Source organism: Anastrepha obliqua, chromosome 3 (genome assembly GCF_027943255.1).
Source record: "Anastrepha obliqua isolate idAnaObli1 chromosome 3, idAnaObli1_1.0, whole genome shotgun sequence".
Taxonomy (NCBI): Eukaryota; Metazoa; Arthropoda; class Insecta; order Diptera; family Tephritidae; genus Anastrepha; species Anastrepha obliqua.
Genome location: NC_072894.1, coordinates 115,922,926 through 115,943,383, shown reverse-complemented (window position 1 = coordinate 115,943,383; position 20,458 = coordinate 115,922,926). Strand labels below are relative to the sequence as shown.

General features: G+C 37.2%; 1 protein-coding gene and 1 long non-coding RNA gene across 2 annotated transcripts in view; one reads left to right on the top strand and one right to left on the bottom strand.

Moving 5' to 3' along the window:
* Positions 1-20,458, bottom strand: part of LOC129241611 (uncharacterized) — a 202,687-nt gene that overhangs the window by 128,537 nt on the left and 53,692 nt on the right. The window lies entirely within an intron of this gene.
* LOC129241612 (uncharacterized) lies at positions 6,462-6,957 on the top strand. The gene is made up of 3 exons (XR_008582146.1): positions 6,462-6,518; positions 6,593-6,802; positions 6,867-6,957. It is a non-coding gene; the product is annotated as an uncharacterized LOC129241612 (long non-coding RNA).

Below are 20,458 nucleotides of genomic sequence, written 5' to 3'. Positions count from 1 at the left end.
ACGGTCGCCAAACCAGTTGTGGATTGTCGGAAAAAATGAACTGCGATCATAAAATGATTCTCAATCATCTGCATTCAGTGGGACTTCCCGAGAAATTGGGAGCCTGGGAGCCTCACAAACACGAAAAAAGTCGCCTTCAAATTGTCCGATATCGAGCAACACACCATCATAAACAACGATTTTTGTATCGAATCGTCACGGGGGATTAGAAATGGTGCCTATACAATAATAAGCAGCAAAGCAAGGAGTGGGTACCTCTAAGAGATACGCCAAAGCCGAGAGTCAAGCCGGATCTTCATACAAAGAAGGGAGGGCATGGTGCACTGGGAAATGCTCAAAAAGAATGCCACGGTCAACAAAGAGCTCTACATTGCGCAGGTACACCGCGGGAATGAGGCTCATCGACGTGGTCGAATCATACTTCTGCACGACAACGCCAGAATCCAAGTTGCACAAGTCGTCAAAACCGCACTCCAAGAGGTCGAATGGGAGGTTCTTCAGCATCAGCCGGACTACCATCTTTTCCGCTCCCCATCAAGCCATATGAAGGGCGTTACCTTCGATAACAAAGAGGTCCTTAAAAACTGGCTCAACAAATTTTGTGACACCAGACCAGTCGATTTTTGGCGGAACGACATCAACAAAACAAATAAATTAAAGCCTTCGGTAAAAAAACGAGTTCAGAGAATTTGACATATTTCCAACTTTTATTATTTGCAACCGCTTACTTAGGCGATTTTTGAGCGGCTGAACGATTCCGTGTCAAGTGATCCAAGTATTTGGGACATTATCGTAAATTTTTCTGAAAATTTGTGGCTTTATAGGGTGAGTATATGATAATAAGAAGTTAATTAAAAAAAAAAAAAAATTTGAAATAAAATTTATAGTTTTGAGATTTATTGAATGAGATATTTATTAAAGCAAAATTCCTTCGATTCTTTTTAATTTTTTTTGTGTGTAATTTTTCAGTTTAAAAAAAGTTTTTTGGAATTTTTTTTTTCATTTTTTTTTATATATAAAATATGCTTTTTGAAAAATATTGGTTTGGGAAAGAATTAAATGCTTTTGTTCAATATTTTTCAGAAGACACTGTTTTTTGTAATTTGTAAGAAACACATCTACATTTTTCTCATTTTGTTTTCATTAATAACTGAGACAGCCCATCCGTGCAAACTACTGTTCAAGCGAAGCAGTACTCGCTGTACGCATTCGAATAAAAATGAAATAAATAAATATTGGCGCATACACTTCTGTTAGACCGAACTCCTGGTGCGCGTTTCGACATTGTTCCACAAATGGAGGGCCCTACAGTTTTCAGCCGACTCCGTACGTATATGAATATATTTATACATAGCACGAAAAAATATGAGACTGTCAGGGATAACTAAGCTTTAAAGAGAAAAAACAAAAAAACTGAGGGGAGGTGCTTTTAATAATTGTTAACAAAAAAATTTAATATTTTACAACTTTTTTATCTAGCAAGGATATTGTATTCCAAAAAATTAAAAAAAGGAGCCGAAGATACATCACTTCATAAAACTTTGTACCAAAATTTTCAATTTCGCTTTAAATTTTTTCAGTTTACTTCTTATCATACGCGAGCCTATAAAAAGAAAAATATTCCGAAAATTTACGATCTATATGCAATTTCTTACTTAGGTAGTTTTTGAGCAGCTTTATTGCAGTCTCAACAAAAATACTTTGTTTGCAAACCTATCACTTAGCAAACTTTGGCTAACACAATCAAAGGCTTGGAAAAGCCAAGGAGACACAGTAGTGATGCTACCCCTGATCAAATAGTTAAGGTACGCCGTTCAATACTTTCGCAATAGCAGTCGAATAAGAATAAACATTTGAAATTAAATTTACGTAAACTCAGTGTTTTACTTACTTAGATAAATTCTCTCTACTGTTTGTCTGTAAGCAAAGCCAACATGTTGAAGAGCTCACCAATGTTTTTATAGGCGAGAAATTGGAAAGCACTAAAAGTCTAAGTTTTTCTTAGCGAAGCGTGGCCGCATTGCTAATTTCAAGCGGCAGGGAAAGATGGAGTTGTGCAGCAGTGTTTGCTTATTAAGAAAGACTGCTTTTTGTATTGTATTTCACTGTATTTTTTGGAATTTGCATTGTATAAAGCAACCTTTATTAATATGTTTAAATTGCTCACCTAATGCACACTATTTATAAAAAAAAAAAAAACACAGCCTTCCATCCTTTTACCTCAAAGTGTCGACAATTGAATTACTGCCTCTGCGAACTCAAAGCGCAAATTATGACACAGGCATAAGGAATTTAATTATTGCCTCAAAAATATGATAGCAAAAGGCAAAGTCAAATACAAATGTGACGTGGGAAGTGCTTATTTAAAACACAAAAACAATGCAACATTTGTAGAATCGGGGACACTGAAGCTGCAAGGGGGAGGACAATGAGCTAAGAAAAAGTTGTTGGTAATTAATTTTGGTTGCATGATGTTTACCAGCACCAAAAGGAAGCACCAACAACAACAACAATTAATGCTATGAATAACTACTCACTCAACAACAGCAACAACAACGTTGACAAAAATACAACATGAAAACTTCTTTCATGTCTGACAAAATTAAATTATGTCAAGCGAAGGAGGCGGGCCTATTGGGTGCGCCAACTGAAAAATGTAAGCTTAAACTTTGCAAATGAAGAGTAAAATAGTGAAATGATGCAGCAGCGTTGAGACGGGGCGTACGCGAGTTGGCAAGGAAAGTGAGATGAAGCGCGCCAAGCCAGTCAGCCAAGCAGCATCAAATTGAGGGTAAAATATGAAATATGAAAACTTTCACAGCAGTCAAACTAAGTGGGAAACGAGGCGGATTGGTATGAGTAATGCAAAAATAGCTGAATTGTAGCAGAAACTACCGATGGTGGGAAAAACAACATAGCGTATAATAAAATATACAAAAATGTACGTTACATGACTAAAAATAATAACAACAAAAACGCTGAATAGTTGTAAAACATTAGCTTGGTATATCTGAACAAATGCGCTGCTGTAATGGAGTTCAGTATAAGTGGAGAGTTGAGTTACTTCGGCAGCAGCTTTGTGGGGATGGGTGGGGATTTCAGAGATGTGACTTAGATACAGATTTAGGGCAAAATTAGAAAAATGTGATTCGGTTAAAGATTTTTGTATTGTAAAGTTAAAGTATAGCACTTTAAATTCATGAATTTGTATTTGCAAAGATTTTTGTTGAAGCGGTAAATCATGCTTCTCCTACATGCATTTTTGGGAAATATTGCTGGAGTGACAGTCCTTGGTTGGTCAATGCATTAATAAATCTACATATAAGATATAAACAGGCAACAATGCTTTCTTCACATCATTTCTGTGGCTAAAGTACGAGTATATTTCCAAAGTATACAAAATTATATTATATATCATTCGAAAGTATTTTGATGCTGAAGGGAAGTACCATATATTATCAAATTTTAAAATTTTAGTGGAATATACCGTGAAAAAATTAAAACAGAACACGTAAATATGCATCCTAAATGAATGCTTCAATTTTTATACGGGGTTAACGAAAAGTGTTAAGGAGCGGTTTTAGATTAAGATTGAGATTGAGATGGTGAATACGTAGAATAGATAAGGATGAAGAAAAAGATACAGACAAAGATAAAAATAAAAATAAAGATAAATATAGAGATAAAGATATATATAAAGGACAAGGTTGAAATAGAGGAGAGAGATAAGGATAAGATAGAGACACAGATAATGGACAAGACGAAAATAGAGACAAAGATAGAGATGGAGAGAGAGGGATAGAGATAGAGATACGGATAAGCACACGAAGATAAAGAGACAACTGGTTGAATTTCACTCATTGGAAGAAAACTAGCTTTTATTGCAAACTAGCTTGGGATGATTTAAGCATAATCGGCCTTACCAAGCACGTTGTTGTTCGGCCTTTTCCAAACTGGCTAAAGAAGCAAAGCCAAGGCATCCGATGGTGAACGGGGACTAAACAAAGTATGTCCTGCATAAAAAAAAAAACAATCGGCGCACTCGTATATCGGCGCCCACGCAACTATTGACAGTTACAATTTGAGGTTGTAAGAGACTTCGATAGTTAGTTAGGAACTAGCATTAACATGGATAACAATTTTAGCTTTGAAATCCAACAAAGAATCTCTCTTGCCAGCAAGTCTACTTTGGACTAAGTAGGCAATTTAGTAATAAAGTCCTCTCACGACGAACAAAATTAATTAACACTTTATAACGCTCTCATCATACCCATCCCATGCAGAAGTTTGGACGATGACAACATCCGATGAGGCGTCCCTTCGAGTGGTTCAGAGAAAGATTATGAAGAAGATTTTTGGCGACTGCAAGTATAGTGGGCGATAGAACAATGAGCTGTCTGAGCTTTACGACGACATAGATAGTAGACATAGTGCAGCAAAGCATGTAGCGATCCAACGGTTCCACTGGCAGGGTCATGTCGTTCGAATGAATACAAATGCTCCGGCTCTGAAAGCATTCGATGCGGTGCCAGCTGGTAGTAGCAGGGAAAGAGGAAGGCCTCTTCTGCGTTGGAAAGATCAGGTAGAGTAGGATTTGGCTTCACTTGGTGTGTCCAATTGGCGTCGGTTACCACGAGAAAGAAACGACTGGCGCGCTTTGTTAAACTCGGGCACAATCGCTTAAGCGGTTGTCGCACCAATCATGAAGAAGAAGAAGCTAGGAATCACCAGCAAATTCAGAAAAGTCCTGGATTGCAAAAACTCAAGGCATTCGTTCAACTTTTTGGTTTTTGTTCTTTTAATGGAGCATTCAAAAATTTATTTACGGTTTTATTGTCTTGGAGGTGCTTTGTTAGTGGGTTCGGCTAACAATCGAGTTTCGGCTCTTTTCTCTTCCCGAAGTTATACGCTTTTTTGTTCATTATAGAAAATATGAGAGAATATTTAATATTTTGTTTAAAAAATACAAATAACTGAAAACATCAAATGTATTGTATTTTTTTTTTAACTCTTGTGTGTTCCTTATTTAAATTCAATTTCCCGATTAGTTAAGACCAAGGCAAATTCATTTGTACGCTTGATTGTCAAAGCAAGTATTGGCAAGAGAGAAAGCAAAGAATGAATTCGCCTTGTTTCATTCCGCGCTTACAGCCATATGGACACGGCGAAAGAAAAAAATCAGCTGATTTACTGATACTACCTTGAATAGATTCGCCTTGACTAGGACTTTTTTATTCGGCGATATCTCAAAGATTAGTGCACCAAATTGATTTGCGATCGGTATTCATTGCTTTACGCAGTTTTCGAGTAGTGATTTGTAAAATAAAAGGAATCCTCTTCAATCAGTGTATTCCGCGAGCTTTTTGGCTTCACCACATTTGAGTTACCAAATATATAAAAAAACTGTTGCTACCTGTCTGACTGAATAATAAACTAACAAGCTGGCCAAGGGTCAGAGTAAAGCAACCCATTGAATGGCTGAATGACTGACTGACTGACTGACTGCCCGATGAACGAGTGAACTATGCAGTTGTATATACCACGCGCAAAGGTTGATGTTGCATTGTTGCCTGCATACGACAGTTTGACAGCTCGAAAGATGAAAACAAGATGAGCGTTGAACTGTGAGGTCAACAGGCTGACCGACTACACCAGAATATGTTCGCCATTACGCAAATGTATTTATAAATGTGTTATGCTTATGCCCAGGGAGCGCTGTCAAGTGCCATGGAGCGAGCGAGCGAGCGCACTCACATGATGAGGTTGTTGCATTACATTTCGTTCAGTGAGGACATGATGAGATTATTTGACTCTTGGTCGTCACACGCCACTAACAACCATACGACATATATAATTAAGCAAGTCATTGATGTTGAGTTGAAGGAAGGAATTAATTGGAAAATTTGTTTTAAATACCTTGTAAAAGTATACAGGTCAAAATAAGGCACGAAAGGTGAGCAGAAATCTGAGTGAAAAGCGTTTGTGAACTTTGTTTAATGTAAAAATGATCGGTCTTTAAAGTGCGCGCTGCTTGCGATAGTTATTTATACACTCAGAAAAAATTCCCTCCCTAAAATAAAGAAAACCATTCTTTATTTTGAACTCTTCCAAATTCATTAAATTTTATCGCTTTTGAGTATTTCTTCTTTTAAATGACTATAAATGTGTTTGAAACATAAACCCGTAGTCCTCATTTTGATGTTACATTCTTCTTTGTTATTTTTTACTTTACTTATATTACAATTATCTTATCGAATGCTCATTGCTTTTACGAACATACGTAGTTGATTGTTTTTTTTCTTCGTGATTATATATTTTGTCGTGCAATGGATGAATTAATAGAAATTTTAATTGAGTTGGAAGGCGAACCGTTTTTGAACGTGTTTATTGGTAAGTTTATGGATATTTTGTTTTGCTCATTTTAGTTATTGCTAATCATTTCAATTATAGAAAGCGGTCTAACACAAGCCATTCACACTGAGGCATGCGCTTTATTGGCAAATGAATATCGTGGCGAGGTAAATGTTTTTTTTATTACTTTTACTTTAGTTATTTATTTATTTTAAATATACATTTCTGTACTTCATATAAGGAATCTTTTGAAGCAATACTCAGTAAGTCGGCGGGTGGATCACAAATCCTGAAATACTATGCGCAAAAAAAGTGTCTCACTCCAAAGTATAGGAAACTTCTAGCTGCAACAGTTGCAAATTATTTTATTTCTGCTGAAGTACATCCAAACCCTAAAACATTTGAAGCTTTCGCCAATAAAATTGTGGATTTATTTACGAGTGAATCTAAAGTCTGATCACAACCTAAAATTTTTATTAAAAAAAAGTTTTCTAACCTCGATTTCATTTACACAGGATATATATTACATTCATAAGAAAGGAAAAAAGCCAGGTGGATCTCTGTATGCTAAGTACCACAGTGTATTATTGAAACTTAGACGGGATGGTCTTATTTCCAAAAGACATGTAGAACCAAAAACAAAAGGAACGGAGATTAATCCTTGCATAACAGGTATATATGTACATAGGTACATATATCGTCGTTGCGAAAGCAATACCGCGTATATCCAATATACAAAACTACATAAGTGGTGAAGGAAGAGAAAACTGATTTTTTACAAAAGTATAGCTCAATTTTTTCACTGAACTTATAATTTATTAATATTATGACAGAGATCAATATACAAATAGTAATTCTGCAAAAGAGTCTACGTGAAACTTCAGTTTCTTTGGTCAATTCGTTTTGGTTTTATGCAGTTTTGCAATCGCAACGACGATATGGCTTTCTTAACTCATGAGTATATTTTGGTTTAATTTAAATTTTAAATGAGAGATTATTAAATATTATAATCTGCATTTAATGTAACCTTCATTTAATAAAAAAATTACATTTAGATTGCATTCAAGAAAAATCATGGTTAAAGTATAACGTTGAACCATTCGATGAAGTTCAACTAAAATGGGAAGCGACTTTTGCTGTGCGACGACAAATGCTATAAAAAGATGCCAATTTAAATACAATTTTAGAAGAATGGCCTCAGTATAAGCAGAGTTTTGGACATTTAATGGTATAATTCGTGAGTTTTATTTACATAAAAAATAATTTATTGTTCTTCATTCATATCTTAGATAGAACTGGATTTTAAGAAGCTGTACCCCGAAAAGCAAAATTTGTTATTTGATAAATGGGAGAGCTTCTGCCAAGCGATTCCACCTTTGCTAGAAATTTACATTAAAGATTCAAACAGCTTAACTACTTGGAGGCAGTTTAAAGAAGGAAGCATCAATGCTGGTATTTAATATGTCTTAAGCCCTCATTTTTTTTAACAATCTAATTTCAGATCTTTCATTCATTTCATTTTTTATCTTCTACACTCTGTCTTAATTCCAACTGGCCGAACATATAGAACATGCAAACAGACAAAAAAAAACACTTCATCAAGTACACTATTGCAGATTCAAGAAATAGTTTCTTACTGTGGGCACCGACAAGTAGTGAACTTCAGTCAAAATTGAAATTAATGGTAGATGCAAATTATATGGATAAAAGTACGATTCAGCCAATTATATGTTCCATTGGATTGGATTATTTTTATTGCAAGGAATATTATGTGTATTTCGCCGATATATTTTATAAGTTCGATAACCTAATCAAGTGTATTGATGTGTGTTTTAAAACATTCCATGTACTTAACCTTGAGTATCCGCCCGAATGTAGGTCCATACACCAATTCATGTGTATATTGTTAACAATGAAAAACTCTTACGGCCAAAAAAGTTTTTTTAATAAATTTTTCCAGTTTGTGTTTCAAAAATAAAAAACTAAAACCAAATTTTTTGCATTTTTATTCAATATTTAAAACATTTCATAATCTGAAAATTCAGGTAGATTTTTTAAAATTGAGAAAAAAGCTATTTTTCTTTTAGTAAATTTTTACTAGAAACAAAATAACAGTTTCCCTAATTCCAGCAAATTTTACTCTGAAATGAGTAATATTTTTATTTTCTTTTAGCAAAATATTATCTATTTCAAACATAAAATTTATTACAAATATAAAAACAAATTCCTTAAATCGGGAAAGTTTTTCTCGAAAGCATGTAAACATTTTTTCTTCATTTTGAGAAAATATCAGATACTGAAAAGAGGATGCCTTTTCATAGGCGCCAAACCATTCCCATATTTCCTCATTTCAATAGTCGTTTTAACTTGAACCGAAGAAGTTTTTTTTTGAGTGTACTCAAGTCGCTTACTGGTTTGCTGGATACATACTTTTATTTATCTGTCTTTCAATATTCGTTGCCACTGCAAACTTTCTGCTCCTCCCTAATTGAATAATATATCGATTGTGTATCTTAGCCTTAGCCTCAGTCTTGTTCTTGGCTCGCCTGCCCAGCTGGATTGTGGCCATTAAACTGTTCCAATATGATTAATTCACCAAACAAGGGTAATAGCAATAATTTATTGGCCTTAATGCATTGCAGTTATGGAAGTGCATATAGTCAGACAAATACTTAAAGTACATAGTAGCAGAGGTAGTTGAGGATGGATTATAGGATCACAAAAAAAAAAGTGGAATAGAATTGTTAGATGGTTGCTAACGACTGATTGACTGAAATTATTTTAGAATAGGCACTTTGATTGTAGTGAGATAAATGATGGTAAAATATTTTATGCCATAAACGCAGTATTAGCGCCATCACAAGTAATAACCGTCTGAGCGAACTTAAGAAATTATTCTCTTTTTGTGCGCTTAGTTTTCTTAAAATCTAAACCTTAACTACAATGTTTTTGATTCTCCGTTTCATATATAAAATTAGTTGATACCTGCGGGCTTCATCACAAGTTTTGATATTCTATATCACGGATGATAGACTACTATGTTTGGTCATCTGGTATGGTGAAAAACTATTGTAAATTGGAGCCACGTCACCGGGTACTCGGCAGCAGAATTTAGCCCGCTCATTACACACGTATTCACACGCTCGCCCAATTAGTCTTTGCCCAGCATATCAGCATATCGTTTATGTGCGTTTCGAGTAAGCCTCGCCTTAAAAACTGTGTCGCAAGAAGCAGCGCGAGTTAATGCTGAAATGCATCGAGCTCATGTACTGGCAAACGAAGCTGCAATGTTAGTTGGGAGTGAAACGCAACGCTTCGTAGCACGGGAAACCAGTGCCCAAACTTGGCAACATAGATGGAACAATGCAGTGAAGGACCGCTGGACACATCACTGCATTCTAGACTTACGAAGCTGGCTATTAAGGGGGTAGTATGGTTAATTCGGTGTAAAACAAGCATATTTTTCGAAATTTTTTTTGTCGACACAGTTGATTTATTCAAAATTTTAAAATTACTTCATTATAAAGTCATATTTAAAGAATATTGTGTGAAATTTTCATTGATTTTTATGAAGGTTTCATATGCCTGCAGGAGAGGAACCTGGACGCAGGTACCTGTTGTGTCTTCGGACATAAACGTGGCTCTACCCATAAGCTCTACCGGGGGAAGAATTAGCCGAGGTGGAGGATTGGTATGGTATTACTGGGAGCGTGCCCCACATACCATTGGTGTGATGGCACCTCTGAGATGTTTTTAACTTTTTGATTTAAACCTCCTTCAAAAAAAAAAGAAACAAAACAAAACAAGGAGTTGGCTACCAAGAAAACACGTATAACTTAGCTTTTAACCGGTCATAGATGCTTCAAAACATACTTCCATCGGTTTAAACACGAATCGGATCCTAGTTGGGAATACTGTGAAGAAAATTCTGTGGAAGATGTCGACCATACTATATACTTTTCGAATGTTAGCGATTCAGTGGCGCTAGTCTGACCATATTTTACAGAAATCACGACCCTGAGATATTCGTGAAATCCATGCTACAAATCAAGGGAAAATGGGCGGCAGCATGCGATGCCATAGCAGAGACTCTGAGAAAACTAAGGACTCTCGAAAGACTACGGCGCAGGAGCGGCGACAAATTCAAAGCGAATGTAAGACTTGGCGGCAGTCTCATGAGAAAAGGAGTTGACAAAAGAACAAGCTTGTTCTAGTTTCAGGGGGCCACTTGAGGGTAGTGCGCAACTCCCATGTGTCGTTGTTCAGATGGTAACTAGAGCAAATGATGTGTTAGTTTTTTTTGGAAACACGTTGCCTGTTACATCAGTTCATCAGCTGATGCTGTCAGCTGATTGTGCCGGATAACGGTCTGATCTTGGCCGCACCCCTATAAATTTTGTCTTTACATGATACTATCCAAGGAAGTTGCCCACTTTTGAATATGTCAATCTATGCCTCAGTAACGCGGCATTGGTAAAATATGTCTTCATATCACATCTCAAAAATATGCAGTATGAAAAGTAAAGTTTGTATGGAAAGTGTCATGGCCCCTTTTTTAGTAACCACAATTTTTCCTCCATTGGTATGGGATTCATAACATATACCTTCAGATAAAATTTCAGTACTCTACCATAAAGACTTCCAGAGATTTGCGTTTGGAAACTTTAGTTTGCGTGGGAAGTGTCAAGTATGCAATTAAAGGTAAGGTAAATTTTGGCAATTTCTTTAACCACTCAGGGCTAATCATTGCATAAGCCAATGGCATCGGGATATACGCGTGAATACCTGGTCGTAATTTTCCTTGACATCGAGAAAGGTGCTGAAACCGTGGGACTCAAAGTAAATACAGAAAAAAAAACAAAATATCTGACGATTTCACGAAAGGTGGGCAGAAGGAGGCTATAGTAGATGATAATTGACATTTAGCGCTTCGAGAGCGTGCAATCATTTAAGGATCTGGGCGTCATATAAGCAAGTGAATGCTGGGCAATGACTTCTAAAGATGAGTCGTGCCGAAGAGTATTCGAGCGAAAAGTGCTGCGAAAGGTGTTTGGTGCGCTACGACTGTGAGCTGGTATCCGCCGGATACGCTACAATGAAGAATTGCTGCAGCCAAGCCATGGTTTTAACAAGTTTTAATTCACTTGAGGACACTGGCTGTTGGAAGCGAATCGTGAACGAAGCTAAAGCTCATTCCCAGCTTTAAAGCTGCCCGATGATGATGATGGGAAGTGTCACACCTTCTAAATATTTTAACAAGCTTTTTTGTCTAAGAAATTGAGAACCCTAAGCAGAATCTTCATAACCAAAATTTGAATAAAACTGGTACAACCGAGTTTTGTGAATAGAAAAAATGGTTTAACATAGATAAATATGTAATAGTATACAAATATATTGTCCAAGGAAAGAGTTCCGTGTATTTATGTCCTTGATTCGGTGACAAAATTAATATAGTTCAGATTATTGGATTTAGATCAAACATACCCCGTTTTGTTCGCTAGCTTTTGTCCATAATGAAGACAATTTTCTAATTCCGTAAAAGGAAATCTTCGCATCTATTAGTAAAAGAGAAAATTTTTAAAATACTATACGGCGAATGCGATAGAAACTCTTAATCAAATTATCGGAGCTTCTGAAGCTTGGAGTTGTTTTGATGGCACACAACATCATTCATATTCGCTAGTTTTAGGAGCTTCTCGCTGATCACCTGGAAGCATTTGACTAATTCTTGTAAATAGATTTGAGTTTTGTGGTTCAATGGGAGCAGCTGCTAGTGGATTTATTCCTATCAGTCAAATCAAACTCAGCACAAAATTTTAGAGACCTTTAACTGGAAACTCACTTTTTTTGTTAAAATAAAGAATCGCAGGTGTTAATTCGAACCAAAAGGTTATTTTTTGTCTATTTGTGAGGCCACCATACATCGAGTGTGTAGGTCCGAATCTCTGTGCATGAAGCACCAAATGATGAAAAAAGTTTTGTCTAATAGCCGCCGCCCCTCGGCAGGTAATGGCAAGCCTTCGAGTGTATTTCGGCCATGAAAAGGCTCCTCATAAAAAACCATTTGCCGTTCGGGGTCGGCTTAAAATTGTAGGTCCCTCATATGTGAAACAATATCAAATAGGAGGAGGAGCTCAGCCAAACACCTAAAAGAAGTATTATTTATTTATTTATTTAAACCCTAATAAACTTCGTTTATCTGGCTCTAGTTGAGCACCGATATCAAGGCCAGCCGTGAAATCCCACCAATAATTTCTCTTGCCAACAATTGCTACTTTGGCCTAGGTAGGCAATTGAATAGTAAAATCCTCTCTCGACGAACAAACCTAACACTCTACAAAACTTTCATCATGTCCGTCCTATCGTGTACCGCAGAGGCGTGGATGATGACAACATCCGTTGAGACGTCTCTTGGAGCTTTTTAGAGATCGATTCTAAGGAAAATTTTCGGACCTTTGCCCGTTAGCGACGGCGAGTATCGTAGACGGTGGAACAAATGAGCTGCCTGAGATTTACGACGACATAGACAAAGTGCAGCGAATAAGGATCCAGCGGCTTCATTGGCTGGCACCGGCTCGTAAAGTATTCGATGCGATAGTGGTGGTAGTGGGGGAAGCGGTGGTAACAGAGGAAGGCCTTCTCTGCGTAGGAAAGATCAGGGGAAGAAGGACTGGCGAGAAGGAAACGACGGGCGCGTTTTGTTAAGCTAGACCAAAATTGTTTAAAGGATCCCGGTGGTCATAAACTCGAAAATTTAGGGTATTTTCCGGAATTTTATTTTACAATAAAAAAAAAAAAATGAAAAGCAATATTTAAATTTTTTAAACTTTTTATTTAATTTCTCATATATACAAAAAAGGGGGGAAAACAAAAGGCCGAAAAAGGTAATTTTGAGATTATTGAGTTCAAAGTTTTGAGAGTGGCCGCGTGACGAATGTGATTCTGCCTGCTAAAACGGCTGTAGAATCGAAAATACTGTGAATGTTCTTCCAAAAATTTGACAGTATGTTTTTAAAAGCCTATACTTTCGAAACATAAAAAATTCTATTTTTTGAAGATTATAGACCCCTTAAGCGGTTATCGTGTTAATTAAAAAGAAGAAGAATAAACTTCAACTTGTATTTAAAAACTTGTAAAGGGTTGTTAAACATCAGGGGCCGATATTGAATGTGAACCACACCTTAACTTCAAGTTTTTTTCTGCATTTAATTCGACATTTTTCAATTTTAGACTAATTCAATTTGAACGGTGGAAAGATACACCGTCAAGCAACGCGTTAAAGTTATTCAGGCTTATTATGAAAACGGGCTTTCAAATCAAAACGCATATTGCGCACTTCGTGATTTTTTCGGTGAATTTAATCGTCCAAATGTGCGCACAATCGGAAAAATTTTGCAAAAGTTTGAGCAAACCGGGTCTGTAGGAGATGTGAAAACACCAGTGCATGCTCGTACAGCTCGTACTACAGAAAATATTGCTGCTGTTCGCGATAGTGTGGTTGAAGGGGCGTCCGTCCACCTCAACTCGTCGTCGTGCCCAACAAGTGCACCTCTCACGCTCGTCGTTGATGAACATTATGCATAAAGACTTGCATTTACACGTTTACAAGGTGCAATTGACTCAAGAACTAAAGCCTCTTGACCATTTCAAGCATCGTCAATGGTCAGAATGGTGGCAGGAAAATCGCAACAGTGAATGACCAATTTTCGAAGAAAATCATCACCTCAGTGGATTCGTCAATAAGTAGAATTGCCGCATTTGGGCGAATGATAATCCAAGAGTGATTGCCGAAAAACCAATGCACCCACAAACAGTGACTGTTTGGTGCGGTTTATGGGCCGGCGGCATCATTGGGCTGTATTTTTTCCAAATTGAGGCCGGTCAGGCAGTTACTGTCAATAGTGTTCGCTATCGTGACTTGATAACGAAATTTTTATGGCCCGAATTGGAAGATATGGATGTGGACGATATGTGATTTCAACAGGACGGTGCCACTTGTCACGCAGCTAACGAAACAATGGCTCTTTTGCGCGAAAAATTTGATGACCGAATAGTCTCACGTCGCGGTGATGTCAATTGGCAGCCAAAATCATGTGATTTGACACCGTTCGACTTCTTTCTTTGGGGTTATTTGAATGAAAAGGAGTACGTCGATAAGCCAGCAACAATTCAAGAGCTAAAGGATGAGACAATTCGGCACATTAACGGCATAGAACCTCAATTATGCCTCAGCGCCATCGAAAATTTAGACCATCGGATGGAGGTGTGCCGCCGAGGCTGCGGCAGCTATTTGACCAATATTTTGTTCTATACATAATTGAGCCATACAGATATTATCATAATGAAGAGAAATGACAATAATTTCCGAAAAAAAATTGTATATTATTGAAAATCAACGCCTGCCCTTTAAACTTAACCACCCTTTTAACGGCTAAAAATTGCTACGACATTTTTGCTCTTATTTTAAAATGGATAACTGTAATAATAAAACCATTTTAATCTGCTTCGTATTATTTTTATATTTGTTACCCAAATGTCCATAACCTACTTTTGTACAAATTAGACTAAAATAATTTTTGAGCTCTTGAGTCCTAACTTAAACTTGAAAGCCTTGGATAAAAAAATACTTCCGTGCTGGTTTACAACTAAAAGTGCAGACTGACTGCAATTCAGCTCCAGCATCGATGTACTTATATGTATGTGAGTAATGATGCCGCATTGTGTTATTATTTAACTGTTAATTGCAAAAATGGTGACATCGTTTAATAGAGACGTTGGACGACTCTGTAATCATTTTAATTTTCCTTTTTTGAAGCAAACAAAAAAATTGGAGTGAAGTGCCAGCTAGAAAACTAATATATTTTGCTATTTATTTATGAATATTTATTTTTATATCCGAAATAATTGTTTCAATATTCCGATTAAATTAATTTATTTACATTTTTAAGCAATAAGCTTTTGGATTTTCAAGCAAAGTTCAATTAAACCTATACAGATAATAAGGCCGTTTGAATTCAAATGAATAGATGTGTCCCATGTGAGCAGATAATAAATAACGTTAAAATAAAAAAAATTTGTTGAAAACGTTTTAATCGCATTCAACGTGCATCAGGAGTAAATGGAGCAAAGAATTAATAAAAAAAAAACTCATTGAGAAAATGAATAAAGCAACGAATATAAATCAAATAACTGCAGAATAAGCGATATCAATCAATAATCTGCATACACGTGCACATATACATATGTACGTATGTATGCGTATATGTTATGACGCTTTTCATGTCAAAGGGAACCAGAAGTATGGGAAAATATGTATAGCTTTAAAGCCTATAGAGAATTTCATTGGGTTAAATGTAGGCATTTTTAAAATTTAAACACTCTTCTCAAACTCAATAAGTTGTTGTAAAAAGAAATCCATTATTTTCTATATAGATGACTGCAGCAATCTTTATCGCGCGCTGTAATGCATTTGCGTTCGGGTCACGCCGGAAGGTGTTAGAAAGATAAGATTTTGTATAAAAAAAACAATTTCTTAGGCAGTTTTGTATTACATTGACTCAGTAATGCTTGAGCGCGCGCCAAATATGACCACACGCAAATACACCCGAAAATGTACACCATTTCGCAACATAAGTCAGGAGGCTGGAAATATGAGTGCTGTTTAAGGTTCTTATTTGGTCTGATGGTTCTGATGATGTAACAGAGCGAATGCATATCGAGTGATTGCAAGTAAAGGGTTTTCCAATAACGGTGTTATTTTGAATACGCCGCTATTTCATTTTTTGTTATTTCACAAGTAAAAACTACGCCAACGCATTGAGCTTATTAAAATTCACTAAAAAAAATGGTGAAAAATTGCCAGAGACCCTTCGTAAAACTCGAACATTTTTGGGTTATCGTGAAGCACCTTTTCGGGTCGCAATACAGAAATTGGTGAAAAAATTCGAGCTGCTGGGACAAGTTAGTGATGTGAAGAATAAAACCCGTGCACGTCGCTCAAGAACAGCCGAAAATATTGCTGTTGTAGCCGAAAGTGTTGAAGAAAACGCAGGTTTGTCCATTCCTTGTCGTTCTTTGAAATTAGGCAATCCTCAAACGTCATTACACCGTATTTTGCTTAAAAATTTGGGTCTTAAGGCTTATAAAGTCCAATTAAAACAAGAACTCAAGCCGGCCGATCATCAACAACGTCATGTCTTTGCTGATTGGGTCGTTGAAATGCATGAATATGATCCGGAACTCCATCGAAAAATCATCTTGAGTGATGAGGCCCATTTCCACCTCGGTGGCTTCGTCAACAAGCAAAATTGTCGGATCTGGTGCTCAGAAAATCCAAGAATTATTGTTGAAAAGCCTATCTAACAATTTCTTTCAACATGAAGTGTATCTCAAATGAAAGATTTGCTTATACATTTTTATTATGTTTACTCAATATGATTTCTTTTTGTTTATTTACCAATTCTATTTCTACAGGGTGGCTGATGAATTTTGCTACATTAAGAAACTCAAATAACTTTTTTTTTAGTGTATGGAATTCATTTATTTTTTTTTCAAGTTGAAGGTCATTAAATTTTATTAAATGTAGTTTAACTAGTTTTAAAAATAATTGAATTTAAATGCCCCCCATGCTCGTTGACACAAGTGCGGCATCTTAGTAAAAAGTTGTTCATTGCTGCTTTGAGAGTTGCGACAGGAATAGCCGCAATTGTTGCCCGAATGGATTGTTTTAGTTCATCCAAATTTGTTGGTTTTGTTTTATAAACTTCTTGTTTACATAAACCCCACAAGAAAAAGTCAGGTGCAGTAAGGTCAGGCGACCTGGGGGGCCAACGAAATTCGGAGTTTCTTGAAATCAGTTTATTGGGAAATTTTCGTCGCAACTCTGTCATTACAGTCTGGGCTATGTGAGACGTTGCCCCATCTTGTTGAAACCACACAGAGTTGAAAGGAATTCTCTTTCGGCTTAGTTCTGGATAGAAAAATTCTTTCAGCATTTTCAAATAACGGTCTCCAGTAACCGTAACGGTGTGACCATTTTCTTCAAAAAAAAATAAGGCCCGACAATACAGCGTGAAGAAACCGCACACCACACTGTCACGCGAAGAGGATGCAATTCCGTCTCGTGGAGTATTTGTGGGTTAGAAGTACTCCATATTCGACAATTTTGTTTGTTCACATTGCCGTTTAAATTTAAATGGGCCTCATCAGACATGAAAAGGCAGTTTAACATGTTTTGGTCTTCTTCCACCATTTGCAGGATCTTCTGGCAAAATTCCAAGCGAATCGGCAAGTCTGCTGCATTCAGTTTGTTAACCATTTGAATTTTGTAGGGAAATAAGTCTAAATCTTTGTGCATTATTGTTTGCAAAGACTGTCGGCTGACACCAAGTTGAGCAGATAAGCTTCTTGTTGAAACCCTTGGATTGCTTTGTATAGCTGCAGCTACAGCAGCGATCGTTTCCTCCGTCCGAACTGGTGGGTTTCGATGATAAGGCCTTCTTGCGACTGTTCCTTGCTCAGCAAAATTATTCACCAGTCTCATTATGGTCCATCTGCTCGGGGGATCGCCGCCAAACATCCGCCAGTACTCTCTCTGTATCAAAACTACGGACTCCAGTGCGTGATAGCGGCAGACTATCCAAATTCTTGTTTGCGTGTCCCAGTTATCCATTTTAATAAATTTTAAAGATCAATCTGCAAATTAAAACAAAAATGGAACAGATAACTTAAAAAGAAAAAAAAAGTTATTCAATTTTTTTTTGGTAGCGGCTTTCATCAGCCACCCTGTATTTAACATTTATAAAAAAAAAATATAAATAAAAAGAATATAAAACTTCATATATAAGGTTGGCAAAGAAGTCTTGCGGTATTTCCGCAAGCTTGTCTTTGCAAGCGGGTAGTTTTAGTTGTATTCGTCGCATCGGTTCACGCTAGAGGTTTTTTGGAAAGCTCTTTTCACGTGCTAACACGTGTTTGATTAATTGTTGTTTGCTTTTAGTCGTTCGTGAGTTATAGCGTCGCAAACATGGAGCAAAATAAAGAGAAAATACGGCATATTTTACAGTACTACTACGATAAAGGCAAAAATGCATCTCATGCTGCCAAAAAAATTTGTGCAGTTTATAGACCCGATACAGTTTCCATTTCCACCGCACAACGATGGTTTCAACGTTTTCGTTCTGGTGCAGAGGTGATCGAAGATGCGCCACGGTCCGGAAGGCCTGTCGTCGAAAATTGCGATAAAATCGCTGAACTGATCGAAAGAGACCGGCATAGTAGCAGCCGTAGCATCGGCCAAGAGCTGGGCATGAGTCATCAAACCGTTATAAACCATTTGAAGAAGCTTGGATTCAAAAAGAAGCTCGATGTATGGGTGCCACACGACTTGACGCAAAAAAACATTTTTGCCCGTATGGATGCATGCGAATCGCTTCTGAATCGCAACAAAATCGACCCGTTTTTGAAGCGGATGGCGACTGGCGCAAACGGTCGTGGTCGGAAAGCGGAGAAGCTGCCCAGACCGTGGCCAAGCCTGGATTGACGGCCAGGAAGGTTCTTCTGTGTGTTTGGTGGGATTGGCAGGGAATCATCCACTATGAGCTGCTCCCCTATGGCCAAACGCTCAATTCGGACTTGTACTGCCAACAACTGGACCGCTTGAATGCAGCACTCATGCAGAAGAGGCCATCTTTGATCAACAGAGGCCGAATTGTCTTCCATCAGGACAACGCCAGGCCACACACATCTTTGGTGACGCGCCAGAAGCTCCGGGAGCTCGGATGGGAGGTTTTTTTGCATCCACCATATAGTCCGGATCTCGCACCAAGTGATTACCACCTATTTCTGTCCATGGCGAACGAGCTTGGTAGTCGGAAGTTGTCCACAAGAGAGTCCTGTGAAAATTGGCTCTCCGAGTTTTTTGACAATAGGGAAGCGAGCTTCTATAAGAGGGCCATTATAAAGTTGGCATCTCGTTGGGAACTCGTCATCGAACAAAAGGGCGCATATTTGACTTAAATCGCATTATTATAACCAATTGTATGAACAATTGAAAATTCAATAAAAATACCGCAAGACTTTTGTGACAACTATATATGTATATGTATATATATATTTATATAATTGGCGCGTACACCCTTTTCGGGTGTTTGCCTGAGCTCCTCCTCCTATTTGTGGTGTGCGCCTTGATGTTGTTCCACAAATATAGAGACCTACAGTTTCAAGCCCATTCCGAACGGCAAATATTTTTATGAGGTGCTTTTTCTTGGCAGAAATATACTCAGAGGTTTGCCATTGCCTGCCGAAGGGCAACCGCTACTAGAAAACACATTTTCTGTAATTTTGGTGTTTCAGCGAGATTCGAATCTACGTTCTCTTTGTGAATTCCGAATGGTAGTCAGGCACCAACCCATTCGGCTACGGCGTCCGTAAAGTTTTGGGAAATATGCGTTTAAATTTTTCTATCGACATGCGGAGCGCCCGAGCGCTTTGTTAATTGTTGAATAACTCGAAAAGTATTTGTCGGATTCACTTCAAATTTTCACACAATATTTCCAAAACATTTTGGTTTAAGAAAACGCAAACGAAAAAAATATAATTTTTTGAAAATTCTGACTACCCTTAACCTCTTAAAACAGCAGAGAGAATTGAGATAGATGTTGGGAAAAGGATTAGATGCTGCGCTTGCCATAGTGACATGAAATCATTTATTGATATTTAACGATAAATGCCTTAACTCACACCATGACTTAACTCACAATATGATGATGCGTTCTGCCTGAAGCAACTGTGAATCTATAAATCGGACTGCCATTTTATCTATCGTCTTTAAACACATTTTGTGTCTGGAAAATTTCTTAATTTTTTTGGTAATTTGTTTTTTTTTTGGCATTTTATTTATATCTGTGGCAGTAGTGGTGTAGGAGCAGGAGTAGTGGGGCCCAGAATCCACAAATCATTCACTCTCACCAGGGACACCACTATCTTCCAAGCAGAATTATATGCAATATTGGAAGCAGCAAACCTCATGCAACGTAGAAACCACAAGAGAGTAAAGATTAGAATACTCTCGGACAGCCAATCAGTTCTAAAAGCTTTAGATAGCTAT